Source organism: Eleutherodactylus coqui, chromosome 8 (assembly GCF_035609145.1).
Source record: "Eleutherodactylus coqui strain aEleCoq1 chromosome 8, aEleCoq1.hap1, whole genome shotgun sequence".
Lineage (NCBI taxonomy): Eukaryota > Metazoa > Chordata > Amphibia > Anura > Eleutherodactylidae > Eleutherodactylus > Eleutherodactylus coqui.
This window is the reverse complement of record NC_089844.1, coordinates 174,671,904-174,682,876: the sequence shown is the minus strand read 5'-3', so window position 1 is coordinate 174,682,876 and position 10,973 is coordinate 174,671,904.

Genomic DNA, 10,973 nt, shown 5'->3' with positions numbered 1-10,973 from the left:
CAAGAGGGCAGGTGAAACCCATTAACCGCTTTGGTTACTGTGGCTTAATTTGTAACTAGGCCTGGAGGCAGCCCAGTTAAAATTAAAATTGGTTCAGGTGAAAGTTTCAACGCTTTAATGAGAATTGAAACGTATAAACATTGTTTACAAAAGTAATATGACTGAGCCTTGTGGGCCTAATAAAAAATTGCCCGTTCGGCGTGATTATGTGAGGTTTCAGGAGGAGGAGCAGGAGGAGAAGGATGAATATAATACACAGATTGATGAAGCTAAAAGGTCTCCGTTTTTTATGGTGATAGAAAACGATGCTTTCATCCGCTGGTGCAGCCTACGTATTGTTTAGGTACCGCTGCTGTCCGCTGGTGGAGAAGAGAAGTCTGGGGAAATCCAGGCTTTGTTCATCTTTATGAGTGTAAGCCTGTCGGCACTGACAGTTGACAGGCGGGTACGCTTATCCGTGATGATTCCCCCAGCCGCACTAAACACCCTCTCTGAAAAGACGCTAGCCGCAGGGCAAGCAAGCACCTCCAGGGCATACAGCGTGAGTTCAGGCCACGTGTCCAGCTTCGAAACCCAGTAGTTGTACGGAGCAGAGGCGTCACGGAGGACGGTCGTGCGATCGGCTACATACTCCCTCACCATCCTTTTACAGTGCTCCCGCCGACTCAGCCTTGACTGGGGAGCGGTGACACAGTCTTGCTGGGGAGCCATAAAGCTGGCAAAGGCCTTGGAGAGTGTTCTTCTGCCTGCGCTGTACATGCTGCCTGATCTCCGCGCCTCCCCTGCTACCTGGCCCTCGGAACTGCGCCTTCTGCCACTAGCGCTGTCAGATGGGAATTTTACCATCAGTTTGTCCACCAGGGTCCTGTGGTATAGCATCACTCTTGAATCCTTTTCCTCTTCGGGTATGAGAGTGAAAAGGTTCTCCTTATACCGTGGGTCGAGCAGTGTGTACACCCAGTAATCCGTAGTAGCCAGAATGCGTGTAACGCGAGGGTCACGAGAAAGGCATCCTAACATGAAGTCAGCCATGTGTGCCAGGGTACCTGTACGCAACACATGGCTGTCCTCACTAGGAAGATCACTTTCAGGATCCTCCTCCTCCTCAGGCCATACACGCTGAAAGGATAACAGGCAAGCAGCATGGGTACCCTCAGCAGTGGGCCCGGCTGTCTCTTTCCCCTGCTCCTCCTCAGGCTCCTCCCCCTCCTTTTCCTCCTCCTCAACGCGCTGAGATATAGACATGAGGGTGCTCTGACTATCCAGCGACATACTGTCTTCCCCCGCCTCCGTTTCTGAGCGCAAAGCGTCTGCCTTTATGCTTTGCAGGGAACTTCTCAAGAGGCATAGCAGAGGAATGGTGACGCTAATGATTGCAGCATCGCCGCTCAACATCTGGATAGACTCCTCAAAGTTTCCAAGGACCTGGCAGATGTCTGCCAAACAGGCCCACTGTTCTGTAAAGAATTGAGGAGGCTGACTCCCACTACGCCGCCCATGTTGGAGTTGGTATTCCACTATAGCTCTACGCTGCTCATAGAGCCTGGCCAACATGTGGAGCGTAGAGTTCCACCGTGTGGGCACGTCGCACAGCAGTCGGTGCACTGGCAGATTAAACCGATGTTGCAGGGTCCGCAGGGTGGCAGCGTCCGTCTTGGACTTGCGGAAATGTGCGCTGACCCGGCGCACCTCTCCGAGCAGGTCTGACAAGTGTGGGTAGCTTTTCAGAAACCGCTGAACCACCAAATTAAAGATGTGGGCCAGGCATGGCACGTGTGTGAGGCTGCCGAGCTGCAGAACCGCCACCAGGTTACGGCGGTTGTCACACATGACCATACCCGGTTGGAGGCTCAGCGGCGAAAGCTCTGTCAGACCCTGCAGCAGTTCGTGGGCCGTGTGCCTCTTCTCTCCTAAGCTGAGTAGTTTCAGCACGGCCTGCTGACGCTTGCCCACCGCTGTGCTGCCACGCCGCGCGACACCGACTGCTGGCGACGTGCTGCTGCTGACACATCTTGATTGCGAGACAGAGGTTGCGTAGGAGGAGGAGGAGGAGGGTGGTTTAGTGGAGGAAGCATACACCGCCGCAGATACCAGCACCGAGCTGGGGCCTGCAATTCTGGGGGTGGGTAGGACGTGAGCGGTCCCAGGCTCTGACTCGGTCCCAGCCTCCACTAAATTCACCCAATGTGCCGTCAGGGAGATATAGTGGTCCTGCCCACCTGTGCTTGTCCACGTGTCCGTTGTTAAGTGGACCTTGCCAGTAACCGCGTTGGTGAGAGCGCGTACAATGTTGCAGGAGACGTGGTTGTGCAGGGCTGGGACGGCACATCGGCAAAATGCCATCATGTTTTTGAAAGCCTCCGTTTCCACAAGCCTATACGGCAGCATCTCCAGGCTGATCAATTTGGCTATGTGCACGTTTAACGCTTGAGCGTGCGTGGGGGCGTACTTGCGCTTGCGCTCAAACAGTTGCGCTAGCGACGGCTGGACGCTGCGCTGAGAGACATTGCTGGATGGGGCCGAGGACAGCGGAGGTGAGGGTGTGGGTGCAGGTCAGGAGACGGTCGTGCCTGTGTCCTGAGAGGGGGGTTGGATCTCAGTGGCAGGTTGGGACACAGGGGGGAGAAGCAGTGGTGCAAACCGGAGGCGGTGAACGGCCTTCGTCCCACCTTGTGGGGTGCTTGGCCATCATATGCCTGCACATGCTGGTGGTGGTGAGGCTGGTGGTGGTGGCTCCCCAGCTGATCTTGGTGCGGCAAACCTTGCACACCACAGTTCGTCGTTCGTCTGCACTCTCAGTAAAAAACTGCCACACCTTTGAGCACCTCGGCCTCTGCAGGGTGGCATGGCGCGAGGGGGCGCTTTGGGAAACAGTTGGTGGATTATTCGGTCTGGCCCTGCCTCTACCTCTGGCCACCACACTGCCTCTTCCAACCTGCCCTGCTGCTGTACTTGCCTCCCCCTCTGAAGACCTGTCCTCAGTAGGCTTAGTGAACCAGGTGGGGTCAGTCACCTCATCGTCCAGCTGCTCTTCCTCCGAATCCTCTGTGCGCTCCTCCCTCGGACTTACTGCCCTTACTACTTCTTCACTGATAGACAACTGTGTCTCATCGTCATCGTCCTCCTCACCCACTGAAAGCTCTTGAGACAGTTGCCGGAAGTCCCCAGTCTCCTCACCCGGATCCCGGGAATTTTCCAAAGGTTGGGCATCGGTCATGAGAAACTCCTCAGGTGATAGAGGATCCAGTTTTTCGCACTCAAGGCCGGGACCCGAGAACAGTTGCTGGGAGTCTGCCTGCTCTTCTGAATGTGTCATTTGCTGGGAGGGAGGAGGCTAGGAGAAGGGTGGAGAAGCAGCGAGAGGATTCAGGGATGCAGCAGTGGACGGCGTAGAAGACTGGGTGGTGACGGTGGATAGTTTGCTGGATGCACTTTCTGCCATCCACGACAGGACCTGCTCACACTGCTCAGTTTCTAATAAAGGTCTACCGCGTGGACCCATTAATTGTGAGATGAATCTGGGGAGCTCAGAAACTTGCCTCTCTACTAATCCCACAGCAGACGGCTGCGATACACCTGGACCAGGAGCTCGGCCTGTGCCCACACCCTGACTTGGGCCTCCATGTCCTCGCCCGCGTCCACGTCCTCTAGGCCTACCCCTACCCCTCAGCATGGTGTATTACGAGTAGAGCAGAAACAGAATGCTGTAATTAAATGTGCCGCCTCTTGGCCTGCGGTTGGAGGCTGACTTCGCTTACGGAACGCACAGCAGAGCCAGGAAACAATTATGCGCAAGGCTGTAGTCAGACCTAGGTGCGTATGACTGAGCTACTGGAATTCACAGCGCAGAACCAGTCAAGTGGCCAAAGGCCAGTGGTAGACCTTAAGTATTTTGCTTCAATTTTTTAAAATGGTGAGGTGAAAAACCAGACAGACACCGTATGCAGCGTATATATGTATACTCTTTCCCTCTGGCGGGATGACGGCTATCATGTAATGGACACAGCAGAGCCAGGTAACAATTATGCGCAAGCCTGTAGTCAGACCTAGGTGCGCCAAAGGCCAGTGGTAGGCCTTAAGTATTTTGCTTCAATTTTTTAAAATGGTGAGGTGAAAAACCAGACAGACACCGTATGCAGGGTATATATGTATAATCTTTCCTCTAGCGGGATGACGGCGATCAATTAACGAACACAGCAGTAAACTGAAGACTATCACAGGCAGCCCAAATATAGTATTTTTTTTCCAATTTTTAGATAAAAGCCCACTGCCTATATAGCCTGTATATGGATTTCCCTGTTGGAGGATGACTGTGGGTTTTGAAAGCACAGTGCAGCCAGAAGAAATTATGCACAAGGCTAGGTATTAATGAGCGACTACTACCCCCAGCAGACACACAGTAAACTGTAGACGGTCACAGGCTTATCTGGGTAATAATGAGCGACTACTACCCCCAGCACACATGCAGTAAACTGAAGATGGTCACAGGCAGCCCAAATATAGTATTTTTTTCCAATTTTTTGGAAAAAGCCCACTGCCACGGTGCCCCCCAAAACCCCCATACTCACCACTCCGGATCCTCTGTGCATGTCCCACCTGGCGGGCTGGCGCGCATGCGCAGTGCAGCGTGTGACATGCCAGCAGTGCGGGATGATGCGGTGGGCAGGGACGCATATTTACGCAATACTTCTGCTGTGCTACAGCAGAAGTAAAGCGTGACAGCCGGCTTCCATTGACTGCAATGGAAGCCAGCCGTGCGTATTCCCGCGGCAAATAAATCATGGCGCATTTTCTTTCACATTGAGGAATTTCGCAGCGTGAACATTGAGCTATTAGGTTCGATAGAACCTAATAGCTGCAGGAGAATGCCGCAGATTTCCGACCCATAAAAAGCGGCAGAAATCCGCTTGTGGGCATTAGCCTTTAGTCTTAAAAATGAATTTAACAGCTTCCACTAAAAAATCTTTCTGCTGACTTGGCATCAGCAGGTCTTCATCTAAATAAGTCTTCACGGCTTGTAGGCCCTTTCCGTGCGAAATAATTACGTAGAGGGTCTTCACATCCAGAGATACTAGAAAATAGTTTGGCCCAGTGGCTCTTCACTTTGGGCATGGGACATCAGGGTGCTCTTCAAAACGCACGCGAATACGAACTCCATTCCTTTGGATTGGCTCAAGGACATGAGCAGTTTTTTCCCACGTCGCATCACATGATGATGCAATGCGGGAAATAAATTACGGCATGTCCTATCTTTGGCGGGCCCTCGCATCACATCGACCATTCTTTTCATTGGGGCCAGCAAAGCATCGCACCACATTCTAGGAGCACGCGATGCGCTTATAGATTCCTCTTTGAAAACAATGGGAAACACTCCACGATCCTGCGCCACAACTGCTAGCCGCGCTGCAGGATTGCTACTTTCCTGAAAAATCGTACATTGGTGAGCGCGATATCAGGCAGTGTTTTACAGCCCGATATCGCACCTGCCCGTATGAAACTTGCCATATTAATGAGCGGGTGTTTTTCTCTCTCACAACAATGCTGCAAGGTAAAAAGTCGCCGCATGTCCTATCTTTTTGGGTCCCTCAGAACGCATCGCCCATTGTTTACAATGGGACAGTCAAACACATTGCATGCCGAAATTTCACAGAGGTTATGAAAGGCATTTTTGCATGAGAATCACCTTGAATCCACGAGTAAAACGCACGTTGGAAGAGCGATATCCGGCTGGGTTTCTCGGCCCGATATCGCGCTCACCTGTTTGAAGGTAGCCTTAGAGGAATTTTGGGGTCTCTGTGCACATGGCATTAGAACCTTCCATCAGAGGTTATAGTTGTGCAGTCTGCTGTGCTTTCTGAGGGCGGCAACAGACAGACATATTTGCATTCATACAATATACGTACGCAATACGCAGAGAGTAGAGCTTATTGATGTCAATGGGTTCTTTTACATTAACAATTTTTTTGGACCTCCTCTATTTTCCTGTGTACTTGTGCACCAAGGAGCTCCATAGAAATCTATGGGAGGTATTCAAACGTGTGTGTAATAGGCAAGGATGTGCGCAATATGTTGAGTAAAACCGTGGGAGAGAGGACACATCTGCACCTCATTAGCAGCAGTCTGGGCTGTAGTGCTGGCGGTGTGACTCACGGTTTACATATCGGATGGAGGCAGATCATAATGTTCTTATTCCCTGAAAATCACTGTAATTATCTACAATAACTCTTACTGTAATAACTACAATAATAAGTGACATCAACTCCTCAGACTGCAGAACATGGAAGACTCAGCAGAAACCTGACCAATACTGGAACTGATAAATAAGTTTATCTATGAGCAGATGTTCTTCTTCTCCTCTGGTCTCTCCTTTCTTCTGGTCTCCTCTCTTTCCCACTGCACCTCACCTCTCCCTTCTCCTGGACTCCAGTCTTTTCTTTTCCTCAACATAGTCTCTTCTATTTTCTCTTCTATCACCTGTACTCCTGTAGTGGCCCAGTACATCATCCTGCTGCAGCGCTTGAGAGGTTAACTTTAATAAAATCCAAAGTCTGCTTGTAGATGTATCAAGTCTGTCATGTCATGTGGTATGAGAGAGGGTATAAATAGGAGTGTTTGAGAGTGGGAAAGAGAGTCCATCTTCAGTGAGTAGGGTCTTCCATCTTGTCTGCAATCTTAGTTACCCCTAACACAGAGTCACATCGAGGCACCTTCAGCCATCTTGTGGTGAAGATGGAAGAAGAGGAGAGATTTCCAGTTCTGATTGTGTTCTGAATGTGAGCGGAGTGAGCCCCCAAGAGTGAGAGAGCATTTGTAAGCAACTACTTCTTCTCAAGGCCATTGCAGAGGTTCTATCTATTTGTTTAAGTTTCCTACATGGCCGTCCAGAGCCAGGATCACCGCGTAGAGGTACACCCTTTAATTGTCACACCTACGCATCTTTAAGTCATCATGGAGGTACTGCAAGAAAATAGTCTTTGTTCACACACGTGCATCTTTGAGCCTATGAGAGCTGTGTGGAGGTACTCTATTGTGAAGTCATTTGCCTGCACTGTAACGGCTTTAACTGACTTGTATTATCTGTTCAAGTTCTTCAAGTAAAGTTTATTGCAAGGCTCTAACCATTCCTAGAGGCCCGTAGTACTAAGAACTGTCTGTGGCTGCATTTATTTTTCACCGAAGGTCATACCGGTGTGTAGGAATAGTGGTGTCACCCGTGACAACTACAACCCCTGCTATCCTATGTATTGGGCATCTCCCTATCCTAGGGGTGTCCTGTGGCCTGCAGTGATACTCTGGCCTTGGCTGTGTGTTATCCCTCTGAAAAGGAGCCTGGTAAGTACTGCTGTGACAATCCAACACTTTACCCTCCCAGCTCACCACGTATGTCAGGTGTCCGGAGTCTCCTTATGGAACTCTGCATTCCCATCTCATCTCCTCTCTCCAGGTCTGCCTTCCTCTTCTCTCTTTCCCTCAGTCCCCTCTCCTCTTCCTTGCCCTCCAGTCCTCTTCCCTTTCCCCACTCTTTCGCCTTCCCTGGTCTCTTCTGTCTTCTTCTCTTCTCTACTTCCATCTCTTCTCCCTTCTTCTGGTCTGTCTTCTTCTTCTCCTCTGGGCTTTTCTCATCCCCTGGTCTTCTCTCCTCTCTTTTTCTCTTCCCCCAAATGCCTTTCCCTTTTCCCCCTTTCATTCCCCTGGCCTTTTGTTCTCTCCTGGTCTCCTCTAGGCTGTCCTATTATCCTCTCCTCTGTTTGCAGCGTCCGAGGAGCATTCTCTCAGCCGAGGAGACAGCAGGGTAGAGTGTTAGCCTTGTCACGGGGCTCTACCGTCTCTCCTCCCTAAAGGTAGCTCAGGACCCAACCTCATTTCTGCTGGGGGAGTTCACGGGCATAGTAACCATGGATACCTGTAGTCCAGTATTTGTCACTCGTGACGCTAACGTTCCGTCCTCTGCGGTGGATCACTCCGACATCCATTCTGGGAATAAAATAGTCCACACATAAAATATACTTTTCTGAGTAGGAACCAGGAACGTTCAGTTCTACCCGTTTACTTAACTTCTCTTCACAGCAATAGAAAAATGTAACAGTCTTAACATGACACAACAACACTCCTTGAACATAGTGCTGGAACAGGGAGGATTCCCGGGGATTACTCAGCCACAGTCCTAACTATCTGTCGCTCCCCTCTCTCCCGGTAACTTTCTCTCTCCACTGTCAGTCACTCACACGTCTCTCGCTTCCTAGCAGTTTCTCTCCTTCTTCAGACTCATGCGTTTCGCACATGTCTTTTGGGTCCGGGCACATTCACTATTTTCCTGGATGGCGGTCCTAGGGAGTATCCTCCAGAAGGGCTAGCCCCAAGCGGGAGCAGCGGACCACCTCTCGGACTCTTCCATACTGGCTTCTCCTATTTCTCTCTCACTCAGAACTCCTTCTCCTCTTACTCTCTTTGCTCTTTGCCTTCATCTCTCTTTCTCTCAATCATGTGACCACTCTTTTATACAACAGGAGGGACAAAACGATACATTTTCCAGGCATGACCATACATTAAACCTTTCATGCCTGCAGCCATCCAATACGCATAACTGATGCATTCTACAAACATGACAGTGCACAAGACAAACATGAAAGATGTATTTTGAGGTGATGGACTGGTAAACTCTGGGCCACTACATGTTCCCCTCTATCCGTTCCCCTTCTTCATTTCTTCTCCCCTGGTATTCTTTCTCTTTATCTCCCCTCTCCTCCTCTTTTCCCCTTCCCTCTGTCCTCCTCTCAGCCTTCATCTTCTCTCCTTCCCTCTGCTTCTCTCTTCTCTTCTTTCCCCTCCTCCTTTTATTTTCCCTGATCTTTTGTCTTCTTCCTTCCTCTTCTCTGCTCTATTTTCTTCTTTCCACTCCTCTCCTTTCTCTTCTTTTTCTGTACTCTCCTGGTCTTCTCTCCTCTCCCCTCCTCCCTCCCCTTTCCCCTCTTATCCTCTCCTATTTTTCTCCTCTTCTCAAACTATGTTTTTGGTCTCTTCTCCTCCAGTCTGCATTTATTTGGAGGGTCTGGTCTTGGGACCTCACCCATGTTACTTTCCCATATTTGTTGACCAGAACTGAACTCTAAGAGCAGTTTCACACAAGCGTAATTCACTGTGTGCCGCTTGCATGAGACAGTCACGTGGCACGCAGCAAGTACACAATCAAATTGCATACTTGCTGTGCCCCATCAATTACCATGCACTGCCTTGGCATGCATGTGTGAGTAATACACGCCAAGATAGATAACTCTACAATCTTTATCGCGCAAGTATTTTGCACAATATGTGTGAGTGCCAGCATGGGAGCCTATGGTAGATTGGTACAGCGTATTATGTGTGCAAAATCCATGTGCATGTCCGTGGGAGGGAGCCCTAAGGGATGGTTTTTCCTCCATTGATAGAATCAGTCAATAAATATGACGGTGTTCTTTGCTGCTTGTTCTCACCTCCAGGTCCCACATCAATTTGTTCTTTCAATTTCTAGATCTCTTCACCGAGTAAAAGTGCCTTTATGCGGGATGAAAATCATCTGAATAATCACTCAGTTGAGCAAAAACTAATGATAGTCGTTCTGTGTAAATATGGCCACCAACAGGGTGATGAGTGATAATTCACTCAATAGTCGTTTTGTTTCAGCTTACCTAAAAATAGTCGCTGGTTGATCAAAAGTCATCTGGTATAAAGTCACAGTCATTGAGTTTTGCATGGAGATCCCCTCTATGAACGATGTGTGAGCAACCAACTAATGAGCAAATCATCACTCTGTGCGTGTCATTTGTACGCTTCAATGACTTTTCTGAGTGACTATCTGAGTGATTGTTGCTCCATGTAAAGTACCTTTACATTAGCGCCATATCGGTCGCTTTCTGTAGAACCTTTCTTTCATGCTGATTTTTGTTGAATTGGATCAGGTCATCTTGACCCGTCAACAGGAAATCATTGTACAAATAATAGTAAGGGCTCACACCCACTTGCGTTTTTTTAACACTGCGACATCGCTGTGTTTTTTTCACGCAATTGTCGATGGGACTTTCTAATGTTAAAAACGCATCGCAAGTTTGTGCTTTGCAATTTCTGTGCGATTCGTTTTTAACATTAGAAAGTCCCATTGACAATAGCGTGGAAAAAACGCAGAGATATCGCGTGAAAAAACGCGCAAGAAAAGTTGAAGTGTGCAGGAGCCCTAAGGATGTGAGTGTGTGTCTCAGTTTTTAGCACTTCTGCCTTTCAGTGCTGGGATCCTGGGTTCAAATCCCATCAAGGATAACAGCTGCATGACTTTAAAAAACTCCATCCAGATGTTACCCTTGGAGAGGAAAAAGGAAAGAATGAGATGAAGGAGAATTAGATACTCTTTACTTCTCCTCCTTCGGAGAAGGAGAGTCAAGAGGAGTAGGAAGGAAGAAACATAGTGGCTCAGTAGCTAGTACTGTTTCCTTGCAGCACTGGGGTTCTAGTTTCACATCTGATTATGGACAACATCTGCATGGAGTTTGTATGTTCTCTTTGTGTTTATTATTCTTATTGTTCTTCTCCATCTTCTCTCCTCCTCCGGGGAAAGGAGGAAAAAGAAGTGCGCTGGCGCAGTTATTAGCACTGCTACCTTGCAGTCCTTGAGTTGCAGGTCCAAGTAAGTCCAAGGGCAACTTCTGAATGTTGTTTTTACATTCTCTTTGTGTTTATTTTTCCTGCTCTTCTCCTCCTCTTTCACATAAAGGACAAGTGTGGTGGCTCCGTTATTAGCACTACTGTATTGCAGTGCTGGAGTTGTAGGTTCAAATCTGACCAAGGGCCATACAGATGTTATTCTTGATGGCACTTGAACCTAGAAGCCCAGTACTGAAAGACAACGGTGCTAACATTCATACAAAAAACACATGCAGAGTTTACTATTAATGAATCAATCCGGCTTTCACATAGGTGATGAAGGTGGGATGTCATCTGAACGG